The sequence below is a fragment of the Lepisma saccharinum genome, chromosome 23 (genome assembly GCF_977018435.1).
Source record: "Lepisma saccharinum chromosome 23, izLepSacc3.1, whole genome shotgun sequence".
NCBI classification, from domain to species: Eukaryota; Metazoa; Arthropoda; class Insecta; order Zygentoma; family Lepismatidae; genus Lepisma; species Lepisma saccharinum.
The window spans coordinates 23,353,967-23,372,808 of record NC_139251.1 but is presented as its reverse complement, the minus strand read 5'-3'; the positions used below and the strand labels follow the sequence as shown (position 1 = coordinate 23,372,808).

The 18,842-nt window shown below is 39.3% G+C and overlaps 1 protein-coding gene across 5 annotated transcripts in view; it reads right to left on the bottom strand.

Annotated features, from left to right (window-relative positions):
- The window catches only part of C3G (C3G guanyl-nucleotide exchange factor), a 125,242-nt gene that overhangs the window by 69,609 nt on the left and 36,791 nt on the right, over positions 1-18,842 (bottom strand). The window contains exon 1 of one of the 5 annotated variants that reach the window (XM_083144536.1): positions 12,681-12,799. The exons of the other annotated variants lie outside the window; for them this stretch is intronic. The gene's annotated coding sequence lies outside the window, so the exon portion shown is untranslated. Of the gene's footprint in view, positions 1-12,680; positions 12,800-18,842 lie in introns of those variants that run through there. 5 annotated transcript variants of the gene reach the window in all.

The following is an 18,842-nucleotide window of genomic DNA, read 5'->3' as shown; positions in this document are numbered from 1 at the left end:
ACAACACGAAGATTCGCTTGAATGTTCTAAAAGAAATTATAGACAGACGTGAATTTTCAAAAATGCATCCTCATGTGTTTTTGACCGCATATTTCATCCGTTTCTAGTGCCTAGAATCATTTGATTTATTTCACTTCGCTTTTCTGCCACTCAAAAAAGAGCATTGCATATTTTGGCAAATGCACACAAAACTGATACATGTAAACCTTTTTTTAAAAAAAATTCTCATATTAACACTTTCAAGTTTGTACATACTTGAAACACTTACTTTCATTCACGAAACAAAATCGAACTATCCAAAGAACATACACACTGACAATTACAATACCAGACAGAAAAATAACTTCCACATTCCTAAAGTGCGGCTAACTGCATACCAAACAGGACCTTTTTACACAGGCATCCAGTTATATAATATATTACCAAATAGTTACAAAATTTTGAAAGAACCACGGCCTTTAAAAGTAAGGTGAAAAAATTGCTATTGCAATATACACTATCTGGCCATTCGTCACCGGACACCTGGAACGAGTACTTTAATCCGGTTTCAGGCGTCCGTCAGTATCGTGTGGGGCCACCTTTCGCAGCAAGTACAGCCACAACCCTCTGAGGAAGACTGTCCACCAAATTGCGATAGGTTTCGACGGGAATCCTGCTCCATTCCTCTTGCAAAGCGGCGAACAACTCTTTAGTGTTTTTTGGGGGGTGTGGCCTGGCTCTCAACCGGCGCTCAAACTCGTCCCAAAGATGCTCATTCAGGTTGAGATCAGGACTTTGGGCGGGCCAATCAAGTTTTTGCACACCCATATCCTCGAACCACGTGTTGATCACACCTGCCGTATGACATGGGGCATTGTCGTGCTGAAACAGATAAGGACCACTACCGAATTGTGCCCACAATGTCGGTAGCGCAGAATTGTCCAGGATCGTTAGGTATGCATCTGCATTCATGTTTCCACGCACTAACACAAGGGGACCAAGACCATACCAGGAGAAGCATGACCACACCATGATGCTTCCACATGCCTTTGGTGGGGTGTCCGGTGACGAATGGCCAGATAGTGTACATTATATTCAGTTAATGAATTTCAGGAATTAAATAACTTTATAAAATAAATTTAGATTGTATACACTATATAATATTGTACTTTTACAGCACTAGTCCACTTAAAGATATAATTTGTCACTTTATGATTTTACTATTAGACTATTAGACATTATTATTATAAACTCTCAAAATAATGAGTGATGATATGCAATTGATGAAGGGACACTAACAAAGAACACCCAGGGCGGGATTCGAACCTGGGACCCCTGGGAATCCAGGATTCAATATACATTTAGCACTTAACGCACTGAAAAAATCAGTAGAATATATAGTACACGATAATAGACACTAAAAGCAAAAGAAGCATTCAATAGGCATTAACTTCAAATATTGTGAATAAACAGAAAAAATATCAATTCTATGTTCTCCTTTAAGACCACTTTACGGTCAGATGGGTTGATTACGACTAGGCCTACTTTTTCAAGTGAGATACCAAACACTGTCCAATGTGCCTCCACGAGGGATCCAACCAGGACCCCTTAATTACAGGGCAAACGTGTTAACACTATCGAGGATACCCTCATTAAGGTTTTATGGAGGGTCTGATTTGTAAAGATACTTTGATTGTTTGGTTTCGTTATTTTTCTCCTTTCTATCACTTTTGGCTAATCGCAAAGATGAGGATGAGTGACAATATGAAATTGATGAAGAGACACTCGCAAAGAACACCGGGATTCGAACCCGTGATGCCCGGCGTCGTTGAGTGCTGTTCTATCCACTCCGCCACGGAGGTAGGCTAGACGGTACTGGGTTTACAGTTGTGGCGTATTCTGAAAATTTGACCTGGTTCACCGCTGGTTATGATGAAATTCATGAAGGGACACCCACGAAGAACATTTATTCGAACTCGGAACCTCTGGCGTCGTAGCAAGCTGTGATAACTACTCCGCCACGGAGGTCGGCTTAAAGGTACTTTTGGAACACCCTGTACTTCAAGGTAATGTACAAGTTCAGTGAATGATAACTGGGGCTTTCTTTGATAACGGAACCTTACGATTCATTATCTCTCTCGCACACACTTCTAATCTCTGCAGTTATTGCATAAAATATAAATTATCAACGTCAACATTTAAATTTCCGAATACATACTTCAAATGTGTGGCGATGCTTTGCACAATCTTCACTCCAGATTGAAGTGTCCATCCATTTACGGCGACAAACCGAGGCGTGAACTAGTCAGCCGAATTTCCTCGGAAATTAGCATCGTTCATTTCAAGTTAGAAAGAACGAAAAATATTATTTTGACAGTTCATAACAGAAATAAAGTTATGTTAATTGGTATCCCGTCAGAATCACCAAAGGACAAAAACGAAGTCGAAAAATTGGGTTAAAAATCCACGAACCCGGCCGGAATTTCGTGTTTCATATTCTAATCTACAGGGTGAAGCAAAATTCAGGTTCCATAAATGAATGGCTACCACGGTCGCCAGGCCTAACATCCTTGGGTTTTTACTTGTGAGGACACGTTGTTGTAGAGTTTAAAGACTATATTTATGCACAGAGGCTAACTGGGACTGGACCTACAGTTTCTGAAGTGGGATCCGAACCACTATGTACCTCCACCGAGTATCAAACTCGGGACACCTTGGTTACATCGTGTGGACACGTAAACTCCATCCTGTACGCTGAGAAGTTAACATCCTGGCCCACTTCAAAGAACATATCACAGACATCTCCCAAATCACCCCCCCCCCCCAAGCAAATGCCTTGCGCAACTGGGAGCGTCGAATTGAAGCATGCATTCAAGCAGATGGTGCGCATGTTGAACATGTATATAGGCATGCTCAGACCCTCTGTTTAGGGGAGGGAGGGGGGGGGGGTAAAACCTTGATAAAAGTTCAGTCGGGAAAGAAAAACCTCATTGTTTTTAGTTTCATTACATGGGTGTATGTATGTAATGCAGCAACATAGACGCACCATAACGAATAAATAAATTGTCTTTAAAATATGGCGCGCTCCTTTCCCTCCAAACAATTATGTTCTTGCATTTAATACAAAACTGTTTAGCAGGAAGAGTCTTAAGTACTTAGTAGTTATAACTTCTCTCTCTGGCAATCTACAATGCACTACTGAAATGGACACAAGCGCGAGCGAAGCGAACAAGAACATTTTTAGATCCAAAATTTTTGCACACTGAAAATAATATTGATTTAATATGGCACCACAAATATCATCACCTTTTACAGTCTTCTTCAGTTAGATCGTTCTGCGCTCAGGGCCAACTCCCGCCGCCCCCTTGCTACGGGTCTGAACTTGACAAGACTGTGAGAAAACAGACATTGCGAGCGAAGCGAGCAAAAAAAATTACGAAATGTAGGTTGTATTTATATAAAATTTGATATCGAGTGGTTAATTTGCCCCTCTGTGTCCCCTGCAGGTGCTCTTGGCCGTCTGGAAAAACTCATGCAAGAAAGACGTGAAAACTAATTCCATCTCGAGTATCCATTTGCCCTGCTACTCTTAGATTCTACTAGTCTTGCTTTCTTTTGCCTGAATGTTTGCCCCCCTTGACTCCCTACAATTGATTTTCGTCCAAGGTTGGAGAGGAGCAATTAACATTGTGCCCCTGTGGTTGCGCCACTGCACTCCCATGCCTATAGTTGCTTTGAACTTTAATAGGCTTGAAAATACTTACATTTATATAAATATATCGTTTAATAACGGCGATAAGATTCCTCTACACTTATATAATACCAGTATAATAGTGTAGAAACATGGACGTCTGGAAAGAGGGGGGGGGACAAGGATGGCCACACGTACCCCTTAGAAATCAAATGTCAACCTAAAAAATATATATTTCAAGCGTATAATTTTGATTTCAGTCACAGTAATTTACATTACTGCGATAGTTTCAAATTCGTTTCTTTTTGGGGGGGGCAACAATATTATCGGGGTAATATGCCTCATGGAAAAATACCTTGCTTGTCCCTCCGTGGGAAAAATCAGCGGGCGTCCATGATTAGGGGGGAAATTGCCCCCCCCATGCCCTCCCGTGCGCATGCCTATGAACATGTATCGTAACTGTAACCATTACATACCAATCATATGCATGTTTGTACGTTCTTTATAACCTGACTTTTGATTTAAAAAAATGATACTTCATGTGAAAATTGGCCCCAGGGGTATATCCGTAATATTTCATCGGAGGGGTGTAAGGGTAATTTAGAGCCAAAATAACCATAAATTACGTATTTGTAAGTACAGTTAGGGAGGTGTTGGAATTTTGGGGGGTGTTGGAGTGTGTGGTTAAATCAGTGTAAAAAGCGTGACTAAAAATTATCCTAACTTTTTTAATTTTTCTTGATTGGTTGAGTGATATGGTTTATTTTACCTCGCTTTTCTGCCACTTTTGGATAATAGCAAAGATGAGGATGAGGATGACATTGATGAAGGGACCCTCAGAAAGAACACGCATGCCCAGACCGGGATTCGAACCAGGAACCTCTGGTGTTGTAGCGAGCTGTACTAAACAATCCGCAGACTAAAGATTTTTCTTGCATCAGGTGTGTAACAACATACGTATAATAACTATGCAATATGTTAATGGCATGAAATATAAAAAAGTAAAGAAATTAGAAATACGTGAACCATGATCTTTTTCTACGACAATTCTCATCGAGAAACCCACCTGTATATTTGCCTCTTCATCAGTGACACGGCTGTTGTGTAGCGTACGAACGTTTGCTGCTCGGTGAGTGGGTGTGGGACGCGTTTGTCCAGTTTACACACACACACAGTCACGTTCGTGTAGGTGCGAAAGCACTGTGGGGCGTGTCACCTCAAGAACCTGAGTGCACCGGTGTTGCCGCCCACATTCACCATCTTCCTGCAAGAACTGCTTCTGATCCAGTTATGCAATACGTCCAGTTCTACGCTGATTTTCTACATAATGGATATTTTAACCTTTGCACGTTTGTTTAGAGACGCTCCTATCACTCAGTGGAGTATTCTAAATGTTACCGCGTTTACCACCGGTAAATCATATACTTTTATACATTTAGATTTAATATGTGTAATTGCTCATTATATATTATGCAAACAATTAGACCAAGCTTTTTATATATGTGTAATTGCTCATTATATATTATGCAAACAATTAGATCAAGCTTTTTATATATGTGTAATTGCTCATTATATATTATGCAAACTATTAAAACAAGCTTCTAAACCAGAATTTAAGTCAATTATTTAAAGAACTTAAAAGACTGGTTTACGTACGCCACTGATCGTTCTCCATCCCACTCTTCTGACGACCGGATTTTCTCCCCTATTGTACGCGAGGGAGCGAAGACAAAGTGGGCGGCCTGCGTGGTGAGTTACACCGCTACAAACAGCATTGAAGGAAGACTTCTGCTTGTTCCTGCTTTCTGCGCCGCGCTTGACAGAGGTGGTGTTGCTACATGAAGGAAAATTTCCATTTCTGCAGGGGAATGGTGGTCCAATTTTAGGTAAAATTTGCTGAAAAATCTGAAATCGGAAATCTGTTTTTGTTTTACTTGCATGCCTGCATTGGTGTTTTATTACTTATTACCTATATCTAATTAATGTAGACGGGGTTCATAATAAATATATACAATAAATAAGAATTGTTGGGGTAAACAAGGTCAAATTTTCAGAATACGCCACTGCCGTCGCTAAATATTAGCAGGAAGACATGTTTTAGCTCCATAACCTCTGAGGTGTTATGCATTTGCAGCTTCATTGCGAGTCATAACTCCCGAAGCTTCCAATCAACAAGAAAGCCGTTGACGTCATCTCACCTCGGCACCTTTCGCTAGCTTGGTAGGCTTGCTAGCCAGATTCGCGTAATCAGCTGGAGATATTTCGAAAAATAATCTCACTACAAGAATCGAAGGCTTCCAAGAACCATTTCCATCACTTCACAACTTCCTGTATTAACTGATTCTGTACTTATTGTCTTCCATGCAGGGCCGGCGCTAGTCATTTTGCCGCCCTGGGCGGTGGTGGTAGACGCCGCTCCCTTTCAAAGCCCCCCCCCCCTTCATGACATGGTGCTATATGCACAGGGAACTTTACCTTTACCTTCGCATGTAATATTCTTCTTCGTATAAAGCTATCTTGCATAAAATGGAAACAAGCGTGTTTGGGACATGATTGACCGAAGATCGTATTTTTATTAGTCTCATTAAAAAAAAACTTTGTTCGCCACTTGCCACGGTTACCGACAAAGTTACTAAATTCGAAGTTCTACACTCACATTAGGTGAAAAATCATGACCCTTTATCGGCTTAAGGTCTCCTTTGGTGTAATTGTTTTAATATAGCCGAAAGCACTTTAGTTCATCTTTTAATTCAGTAGCCTTCATGTGTTAACATTCCGGCAAGTTTTCTACACTTTTCAGAAAAAATATCAGATGGAATGTCTTTATGCTTACTAATATCATAAAATAGATTGAAAGATCTAGGGATCTGGTAATAAAAATCAACTTTGTACCGTTTTTGTGGGTGTTGCCTATCTTTGGATCATCTACATATATCTAAATTCGATGCCAATTCTTTCTCATCAACCTGGACTCAAAGGTCGCCCCCCCCCCTCCACGAGTGGAGGGAGGGAGGCCCTGCCAGGCTGCCAAGTGGCGTCTAAGAAACTTTGAAATTTTCATCACACCTTCTTTTTTCAAAACGCCGATGTGTTTGCAAGAAATCATCAAACACATCGTAGATTAATATTTTGAAGGCATTTGCTCATTACATTACGTGGAATAATAAGTCATACCATATAACTAGTGAGCAAAGGAATGTAAAGCCACACAACTGGTTTTCAATACACGGAGCTTCATGTGCGACCATTTGGACAGTTTTATTGTCGCCAATTATTTGAAGGAGCGCATCATATACCTCTCCCATTTGACATCTCAACGGAGTTAAGGCATCGAATCTGTTTTCCCACCTTGTGGCACTCAGTGGTTTTCAAAGTGATTACTGATATGTTCCTTCAAAACTGTGGGTTCGCATATATTAACTTCCAAGTTATATAATATAATATTATTTGAATTTGAATTTATACGGGGTCCAGCCCCTTATCGTTACACATAACAACTCTACCTTTGCATAACTAAAACCATAAAATATTAAAATCATCTGGCTTTCGTTAAAAGCTGAGGCTGTAAAGGAGCACTCAGCACAAATAAGGAAAAAACACAGGACAACACAGACAAAATTATACTGGCCATGGGGCCAGTCGCCAGAGCCTCGTTAGTCTGCAGTCCAGGGTGTACTAACGTGGAAGTGAGGTTGACTATTGGGTGCACTACGTGGAAGGAGCACCCCTTACACCTCTAATATAATATTATAACTTTCAAGCTTTCAATAGGCTTATTTTTCTCTTCACGTTTTGCCGCCCTGAAAATGACATCAGATGACGGATGTTCTACAATCGATTTTAAATTATTTAAGTCCATTTTATGCACAGATAGGCTAATCGGGACTGTCCCTACAGTTCAAAGTGAGATCCAAAACACTGTGCAATGTGCCTCCACCGGGTATCGTATCCGGGATCCATTGATTACAAGGCAAAGACGGTTCTAGGTTCGAGTCCTGACGTGGGCATGAATGTTTGTGAGTCCCCTCATCGATTTCATATCATCTTCATTCATCCTCTTCGTTGTAATCAGCCTTAAGAGGCAGAAAAGCTGCGTATACAATAATTAATACGCCACGTAACAAGTTTTCTTTCACAGACTTCCACCCAATCACACTTGAATCGTGTGACAATACTTCGATCCTAATTCAAGCGTTCGTTTACATCGACACAGTTCAATTAAGTAAGAATATAACCACAATGTAATGAATCGCACCTCGTATATTTCTGATAAAATATATTCACGAAGTTAATGCATGGTAATTAATTTGCCTTCGCAGCCCTCGATGCACCTCAAGTTGGGAATATGCAATCTAATACAAATGGGGCATGAAAGAGAGAAAATATAATTTCACGTCCTGTCCTATGACGTCATCCTTGGGCTTGATGATGACATTTTGAACCTCTGATTCATTCCTCCTCACATCGCAGCAACCGCAAACGTTCAAATTAATAATACATCATTCTTCAACGAAATCAGGTCGAGTGCGTAAGTGTTGAACCTAAGATCAGGTAAGTTCATGGGTTCGAGTCCCGGCCTGCGCATGTGTGTTTGTGAGCCCGTTCATCCATTTAATTCGTAATAAGCTCGTCCTATCGTCGCTAGCAAACAAGAGTGGAAGAAAGGCGACGGTGAAAATACAAAATATAGTGCACTTTTATAATTCGAACTTCACGGAAAAGATTCGGATTATCCAAAATTCGAATTAACAAAAACGTGCATTATTAAAGATGATTTCGATGATTTCAAGGGAAATAAACTTCTGTTCGAATTGGCGAATAATTCTAACTATCAAAGTTCGAATTAAAGGGAGTCCATTGTACTTAGGTTAACAAATATGAGATTCTCCAAAATGACTACTCGCACAATATTGATTGATTGATTGGTTTTATTTTACTTCGCTTTTTATGCCACTTTTGGCTAATTTGCGAAGATGGGGATGAGTGATGAAATTGATGAATGGACACTCACAAACATGCATGCCCAGGCCGGGATTCGAACCCGGGACCCCTGGCGTCGTAGAGCGATCTGCTAATCACTCCGCCGCGGGGGTTGGCTACTCACACAATATATTTACACTATAGGTTTGGAACCAAAACCTCGAGATTTTGGCAGTTCTCCTTGAACTACCGGGTGTCCATAAAATCCCTTTACAACTTCAAAAATTCACTGCAAATGCAAATGATGAGATATTTGAGTGATTTTTTTAAATTGTACTCGTTTACTATTAAAGTTTGTACTAATAGTCAATTTGTGTATTTCAAGTAACATTGTGAAGAAAGAGAGGTCCTCGAAAGAAAAATGGCTACTCCGCAAGAAAAGGCACAATGTGTGGCGAGGTTCATTGACACAAAATGTGACACTCAGACTCAGCGAAACTTCGGGACTATGTATGGGAAACAACCACCAGCACGTCCATTAAATTTGTGAATGGGACAGGAAATTCATGGAGACCGGTACAATTTTGGATAAAGCAAGAAGTGGAAGAAAACGAGTATCAGAGGAAGACATCGAACGTGTAAGACAAGCCTTTGTTAATTATCCAAAGAAATCCATTCGCACTGCTGCCAGACAGTTACAGCTACCACGATCAGCAGTGCACAAGGTCCTACACCACAACCTGCGATTGTATGCGTATAAAGTGCAACTGTTGCATGCCATCGAGCCCAATGATAAACCGAAACGCAAAATGTTTGCAGTGGACATGCTTCATCGAATATCGGAGGATGCAATGTTCCTCAACCGAGTGTGCTTTACTGATGAGGCAACATTTCATGTTTCCGGTAAACTGAACACGTACAATGCGAGAATTTGGGGCTCAGAAAACCCCCATGCGACATTGGACCTCAAACGAGACAGTCCAAAGGTGAATGTCTGGTGTGGACTGATGTTCAATCGAATCATTGGTCCATTTTTCTTTGTGGAGCAAACAATTACTGCAAATGTATATCTTGACCTTTTGACTGAATATGTGACACCACAATTGGCTGACCTTCAACCAACCGTCTTTTACCAACAGGATGATGCACCACCACATTGGGAATTAAATGTCCGTGACTTCCTGGACCAAACATTTCCCGGTAGGTGGATTGCACGGGATGGCTCTATTCCCTGGCCACCTCGTTCACCAGACATAATGCCCCTAGAATTCGGAACAAAGGTACGGAACATTACTGACCTCAAGCAAAAGGATCACCAATGCCATAGCCACCATTGATGAGGCTATGCTAGAGCGGACATGGCGCGAAATCGATTTTCGCCTTGACGTCCTTCGTGCAAACAATGGTACTCATATTGAGGTTTATTATGTTATGAAAAAAAAAAACGAACATATACTGCTACTATGTGACAAATTTATTTTAATTATCTCTTCATATGTGTTTGGAATAAAAGCTTCAAGTTGTAAAGAGACTTTATGGACACCCTGTATTTACCTAACAGGATAGTGGCGGATGATCTTTTCTTGGCTATCCCCTACTGGCGATCTAGTTCGAGATGCGAACGAGTGGGAAAGGGAGGGGGGTGATTACTCTTTGCCATTTTGATCATTGAAGATTTTATGTCAATTTCGTGCATCAATTTAGAGCCGCGTCAGCAGGTCGGGGGCCCCTAGTCGCTTCCCGGAGTAGATGATCACATGGAATTTTTACGGCAGTGTCCCTGTCCGGGGCGTGCAGATCCTCTCGTTACTGGTGGCAAAACTTGGCTGGTTAAATGCGACAGGAGCGTGGTGCTCATTATACTGGGTGAGTCTTTTAAAAGAGGCCCCGTGGAAAATGTGCCCCTTGCTTGTAGGCAACCCTGGTACACCGAAGAGAAGAGCGGGGCAGAGAACAGTCCAGGATATGTCATGTCATGTTGTTGAATATGCTTGGCACCGATATCCTGGACTGTTCTCTAACCCGCTCTTCTCTTCGGTGTAGCAGGGTTGCCTACAAGCAAGGAGCGCATTTTCCACGTGGCCTCTTTTAAAAGACTCACCCAGTACATCTTCACTGTGGCAATGAACGTCGCCACTAGATCTACTAGATGGGTGAAGATTCAACACGACTGTTTTTATTATTATTATTTACATTTCATATACGTAGTTAATTTTTTTTTGAAGCTTAGAGAGAAACTGTAGTTAGTGTTTATATTGTGAAAACTCTTACATAAAATTTTCATTTTGGGAATTTCGCAAAGTGTGGAACAATTTATTCTTTACATTAAAGGGTATGAAAAGATAACGTGGTTTCTGCGTACACTCACTTTTTTCGATCTACGACATTTTCTAATTTGGTTATTCTGTTCTGAACTTTATTTCTGTTATTAACGATACGAATAACCAAGCCTTTTCTGCTTCCTTTGAAACTTGAAACGAACGATGCCAATTTCCAGGGATTGTTGGTAGATGTTCCATGGTTGGCCGGAACAAGAACGTGCTGGGATGATTTCTTCATGTGGCATCGTGTGGCACAGGGGCTATTATTTACAGTAATCACAGGGGGAGTAGAAGAACCGCTGTTATATCCAGCTACGGAAGGTAAACATGTGGACAAGTACAAAAATACTATACACTCGTTAAAAATATTTTTTTATTTACTAGAACCAGACTAGGGTTAGGAGTTTGCTCCTTTGCTTGATTTGGTTTATTTTGCTTTTCTTTTGTTTAGGCTAATCGCGAAGATGAGGATGGGTGAGTGGCGGATCAGCATCCCTATTTTACGGGTGTGCCATTTTTCTAGTATTTGCCCGTTGGATTGATAGAAAGTTTGGGCAGTATTAGATGTCTGGGGAAGGAGGGGGGTATCACTTAATTTTATACAAGGGTTGGATAAAAAGTAATGGCAACACTGGTATAATTGCTACTTGACTGTATTGGCAGAGGAGCACGTGTTACATTCCTTCAATGTAATCGCCCCCCCCCCCCCCCCCATCTCTACGACCTTCTGCCACACGTATGGAAGGCGTCGTACACCGTCAGCGCGTCCATCTCTGTCGATGTCCCGCAGTGACCACCCTATAGCACGTATGATGGCTTCGCGCGTGTCGTAGTGCTTCCCGCCCAGTGGTTCCTTCATTTTGGCAAAAAGGTCGTAATCACACGGTCTCATACCGGTGAATACGGCGGATGTTCCAGTACCTCCCACTACCAGTTATGCAGGAGCGCCGTCACAGTGTTCGCAGTGTGACACTTTGCATTGTCAAGGATGATGGGACACCGTGCCAGAACGTGCCGTCGCTTCCTTCTTAATGCGAGACGAAGCTGGTGTTGCACGAAGGTGCAGTAGTAGGCTGCGTTGACCGTCTGCCTAAGAGACGTTGTTCTTCTTGCCTAAACATATTGTTAGGGCGCTTGCACTCTCGTCCTCTGCTTCAGAGCACTGCTGTTTTTGACTGAATAATATACAATCGCACCCCACTCACTATAGTTCCTCGTCTGACATTCCTTTATCAACCACGAAACGGTTGTGGCGCTGTGACTCGCCCCTTTCACGGGACAGCAGTGTTGCCATTACTTTTTATCCAACCCTTGTACATCAACAAGGGCTATCGCCTCTTTTTCTTTGAAGCCAAAAGGAGGACATGGTCGTCATTCATCCTTGTGTTACCTCACATTTGTTTTCAGTTTTCGACATCTCGGAGGATAATCGCTTAAATTTTTAGACGCCTCATTCTCGAGTTTAAGAATACAAAATAACAGGAGTGGCGACTTTTGAAAAACACTGTGTGCGCTCAAATACTTGAGTTCTAAGTTGACAAATAAATCTCACAAAACCTCGCTTCCATCTATCTCGATATTAATGCACATCAACAATGCAATTATGTTTTACAAAAATATATTTACTTATTTCACGAACTTCGACAACATACTAGTAATAACAGGATAATTATTGGGTGGGCTCGAGTTGGGGTCACTGCAAAATGCGAAACAACGACAACAAAGTATTTATGGACTCGACTTCTCCAGTTAACAACACACACACCTACCTCGAACTCGGTGATCCTTGTCGAAAACTCATCCAAGCACTTGTACGTCGCACAAGATCGCACCGAATGTCCACAGTGGATGAACAAAAGTGTTAATGTCAGTCACGGCCTTCCCACCCATCGTCGCTTCAAGGCTAGACTATGACGTCACACGCTTAAATCATTCCTTACACGGCCGAGTGGAAAATGACGTAGCGGTTGTTATGCCTGACGGCACGTTCGTTTGTAAGACTATCATCACCCACGTGCCGCGAACTCCATAAACCACTTGCTAGCGTAATCCTCGAAAAAATCAGTCTCGCTCCGACGTTCCACTCGTTGCCGCAAGAAGAGTTTCCAAGTAACGTGAAAGCTTAGGCGTATGTTTTCGGTCATGACTTTTTTTATACTTCCTCTTTCGGATATCTACCGACATTCTACATATCACATTAAGAAGAGAATGCGGTTTTAAACAGAGTAATTTCAATTTCCGGGCAAAACAACTTCCGTTCATTGCTTCCTGAATATATTCTGATGGGTCACTCTGAACTGAAGTAGTAACAACCCGAGGCGCAACAGCCTTTGAGGGGCCAGGGCGTACCTACTGCTGATCTCACTCCCACATGCCTCAGCATTCCACCAGTTGATGGGGTGACGTGTGGTCAGCATGACGAACCCCCGGTCGGTTTCCAGGACCGGGTTACGTTACTCATTCGTAGCTCCCCATTTTCCTTACGATACACTGGCTGAAATCTAAGGAGAAAAGGTTGTTACGCTTTCCCGAGTATACTCGATCCAACGCGTGTCCCGTAGACCGAGCCCAATATGTCATAATAATAACGATTTGATCCACAGATCAAACTTCTTCTCAGGGCCAGCGTTAGGGGGAGGGGGCGAACCGTGCCACTGCCCAGAGCGCCAAATTTTGGGCGGCAAAATTTGCAGAGAAATAAACTTGGTCACTTACATTGAAAGAGGGACATAAATTGAGAGTATTTGAAAATAACATTCTTAGGAAAATATTTGGGCCTAAAAGGGATGAGGAGACAGATCAGTGAAGAAGGTTACATAATTTGTATTCATGTCCACATATTAGAATTATTAAATCAAGAATACTTAGGTGGGTAGGTCATGTGGTATGAATGGGAGAGGAAAGAAGAGTTGACAGGATTTTTGTTGGGAAACCTGATGGTAAGAGACCAAAACAAAATTGGAGGGATAATATTGAGATGGATCTTAAGGAAATTGGTAGAGATGTAAAATAGTATATAGATCTTGCTCAGGACATGTACAGATGAAAGGCATATGTTGCTGCAGCCATGAACCTTCGGGTTTAAGAAGGCTAGAGAGTTGGTTTGTTAGTTATACATTAAATAAGCATAATTTTTGGTTTGTAAGTAGTGAATATAACAAATGTACATAGCATTGTGGGAAAACTACGTCAACTTTGCATTATATGCAGAAAATTAAACCAATTTGCCTTAGAAATTGTTACTCGCTTGGCCCCCCCACACTTTACCTCCGCACTCGAGGTTCGGTGCACTTCGAACTCGGCTCAGATTTGTCTAGGGGTATCTTTCTTTGTACGACAATGCACGTGGGTTGCTACAAGTCAACATAATTATATAATTAACTACAAGAGACAACGGATAACCTTTGCGAAACCTTTATGATCAGGGGGATAAATTACCTTGTCCAGCTGTTGTGAAATTAAAAACGGAAATTTTGGATAATTTCTATAGTTTAATTAAGGTAAAATTTAAAGTATATACAAGTCGTTTCCGAACGTTCATTTCTCTAATTATTTATCGGGCCAAAACTCTTAATTTTGATGTTGGAATCTCTATTGTTTGTACCTGGATGCTTTACATTTCATGAATTACATCTGAAGTACGCTTGTCACAAGGTAGACTCGCGTTACTCCAAGAAACGTCTTAACAGGCGCTAGACCGCCCGACGTGTACATTTCTCAACCTCCACGGTGACAAGGCACTAGGCTGCCCGGCGCACCGCAATTACTTCAAAATAACATCCAGTACAACTACCTTTTTACCTGTAAACTGGACACCAAGGCACTAGCTTGCCCGGCAATCCAATCTCTTACAGCATCCGTTTCGGGAGACCTGTCCTCCGGTCCTAGCTAACCGAAGCAAAAACAGCCTCTCCCTTCCAAGTCTCAGTTCCAACAGCCGCCCTCCCCTACTCTCATCTGGGAGTTTATATACGTTTGGTTGGCGTCTGCTGCCAACCGCCCTTCTTTCAAAATTTTTAATCTTTAACAGCTAAACTGCCCGCCTTTTCCTCTTGAACGTTCGAAACACGAAGCAAGAACAGAGAGATACATGGTATTTATACATGGAATAATATGAACCTAAAAATGCATAATAAATTGATTTACACTAATCACACATATATATGTTTATACACGTAATTACCTAATTAATTAACATATTAATAAATATTTCAATAAGGAAAAGAAACACTGTTGCCCTGACACGGGGGCAGGGTAACAAAATACATTAAAAATAGCACAAAATAGCATGCGTAATAGAAAATTAACAAACTTTGTAATGCATTAAAGCACTGACTAGGGCTGACAAAATTCAAGTACTATAAAATATTAGTTTCTGATTCAAGTAATTTAACTGTAAATATTATCTTTTGTGTGTAATTGTTAGTTGCACTAATAGGTACAAATATTAACATTATACACCTTCATACACTCTAAATAACAAAACTTTGGTAAATAAATTAGTAACAATTTGTTAAAAATTAAGTTAAACAAAATAAATAGCTTTGTTTTCTTACATAACTATAAAGTAGTAAAAATGCTAAACAAATAATTCCTTCTTTTGTTATTTAAAGGATGCCAAACAGTGTAAACCAATTGCTACATTACACATTTAATTAATCATTTCTCAAGTATAGATCAAAAGACCTGGTAAATAACATAAAAACATAAAATTTGAAGGCAGCAACAATATTTTTTTTAAAAAAAATACTGTTTTTCATCTAACTTTGTGAATTAAATACTTGTACATTTTGTCAAATTATAAATAAAATATACCTATTTCTTTGGTATTTGTACTATAGTCAAGGAAAATGTTACTAAAACTTGGCTAGTTTTTTGTGCGTTCACAGTAAATCTGAGAGTTTTACCTTTATTGTCCGTAATTGGTATAAGTGTAACTTGTTAATATCGCCAAACACAATCTTTACCTCAATTTTGAAAGCTAGCAGCCCTTTAGCGTTTCGAATTACATATAATAAAGGCCTCTACAGTGGTAAAATACACCCAGTCTGTAAAAATTTGGAAATGTTGTCTCCTTCTCTGTCGATCCAGACCAAGAGCGTTCTCAAGTGTTTCAATATATTTCTTAACTAACTTTTCAAAAAAATAATACCTTGTGCCCAGATAGCTTAGCTGGTATAGCGTTAGGCTTTTAACCTATCTGTCCAGGGTTACAATTTTTAAATTTTGTCATCGGATCTTGTACAGAATGGATATAAAATATGTTTACAGTCTAACAGATTATTATTTATCTTCAAATTTCGCAAGTAAGCTTTTAATTTTCTCAAATATCAGCATCTTTAGCTAACAATACAGCATAACCAGTATTTTTATGATAGAAATGTTCTTGTGGTAGGTAGAACCTACACCTACTGTAATATCTCTGTGGTATTAACTTATATCCAGCCCATAACTTTTGGGACTGTTTCTCCTCCGTTACATTTCCTCGCCATTTATCCTTAGCGTCACGATTAGTCTCAGAAGCAAAAAAAAGCGAAATCTTATATTTGTTCTTTCTAGATCTCTGAAACCACCTATACTATAGAACTACATTTAATGAATTTTGCAGTCTTCCTGTTTGATCTGTTAAATTATCCAGTCAATAAAAATATACTTACATAGAAAAATCTGTTTTTCAGATACTTTAATCGGGTAATTTGCTTTTGCGTACTTTCTCAGAAATATAGACAATCATAGTTCTTTATAAATTTAGCACCTGATATAGAATAAGTCGAAGTCTAGTTAGAGTTGACCTGTAAATGCTTCTGGTACGTATAGTTACTTGAAAAAGCAAATATTGGGTGTATAAAAAATAGCATTCTTGTGAAACAGTAAAAAATCAACCTCATATCCCCGTAGAATTAGCTGTAAATACTTCTTGCAGATTAACAAAGCTCTCGCGTGTGGTCCTACGTCACTTAAAATCCTCTGCAAGGTTCGTGTTGTCCTATAAATTGTCGATATACATGCTAAGTCCCTAGTCACAGCCTAAGCTTTTAGCTTCAGTAAGTGTATTTTAGTTCTCTGGGACATATAGTGATCTTAGAGTAAACAATAAACGTCATATAATATCACAAATGCAAATAACCCAGGTATTGACGCACCAAAAATAATTATTCAGTCACTCAAAAAAGCCAGTAACACTTCAAAAGTACCCTGAAAAGGGATAAAATGCTAAATAATTCTTCTAGGATAGTAAAAAAGGTTTAGAAAGACGTCTGTTAACTTCGTATTATTATATTGTTAAATTGTTATATTTAAGGGGGAAAATGTGGCCGAGTGGTTAGCACATCGCGCTGCGACGCCAAGGGTCCCGGGTTCGAATTCCGGTCGGACTTGGTTGTTTATGAATGTCCATTCATCAATTTCATCATTTCATCACTCATCCCCATCTTCGCAAATTAGCCAAGAGGCACAAAACGCGAAGTAAAATAAACTAAATCAATCAATCAATCAAGTAAGGCAAAAAAACAATATTAGTAAGCATCCAGATATGGACCCCTCGGTAAAGGGGTTTTCAGTCCCCATAAACACATAATAAATTTCGTTACAGTAAAAGTTTGGCCTCGTATAAGAGCAAATAGTCGAAATGTTCAACATTTCGTGTACTTTATCCAGCAAACCTTAGCTAAAAATACAATAACAGCGTTACAGACATAAAAATTAAGCAAGCTTTGATATTCTAGTGGCACATACTAAATATAAAATATCCTTAAAATACTCCGACACATAGTTATAGGTTATCTGAGATCGAAATTTTCAAGCCGCCTCTCTGCATAAATAGGCTCTAGAATTCACTAAGCCTTAATAATATTGGGTACCTGAGATAAAAAGCAGATGGAGAGTGGTGCTGATCGCATCATCTCCAAAATATATAGAGCCCTACTGCATATATTTGGAAAACTTTTACCTAGTATAAAAGTAACAAAATACTCAGCAAACTCTAAAATAAACAAACTTTCCTACGTAGCAGGCATAACCTGACCTATATAAATACATACAGAAATACAAAACTAAAAATAGCATAGTGGAAATCAGTAAACCCTAATAATAATAATAATAATAATAATAATAATAATAATAATAATATATTCTGTGGCTTAAATTTTAGCGAAGCTACTTTCTCTTCAGTGTTTCTGAAAAGATTTAAATAAAAAACAAAACTCTAAGTTAAAAATTAGTAAATGTGGGATACAAAACGCAATAAATACAAAATAATACAAACACTTGTAAAATAAAAAGTAAAACTTGAGAACATCTCTTTGTGCGTCCAAAATATAATAAAGATCTTGCCTGAATGGGTTAAATTGTGTTATTTGAGTAAAAATAGGTATAAACTTGTAAAATAAATAGACAAAACTTGACAACACACACTTTGTGCGTCCAAATGTAATAATTAAAAAAACGTTCAAATCGTGTTATTTGAATAAAAATAAGGATAAGCTGGGAAAATGTTTGACATAAAAATCAAAGTTTGGTAAAAAAAAACCTCAATATTATATTAAACATCACACAGTAACAGAGATTCACTAGTTAAACAAACAGCCTGTTCGTTATAAACCAATAATCAAATTGCCCGAGGTTCAACACCCTGTGATAAAAGTAAATAGTGAAAACTTTAGGTACATAAACTTGTAAAATAATAAGTTAAAAGTTGAAAATTTCTTTGTGAGTCTAAAATATAATAAAAAATGTTGCCTAAATAGATGAAATTGTGTTATTTGAGTAAAAATAGGTCTAAACTTGTAAAATAATAAGTTAAAAGTTGAAAAAATATCTTTGAGAGTCTAAAACATAATAAAAATGTTTCCTGAATAGATGAAATTGCGTTATTTGAGTAAAAAAACAAACTTGCAAAAAAATAAGTTAAAAGTTGAAAAAATTATTTGTAT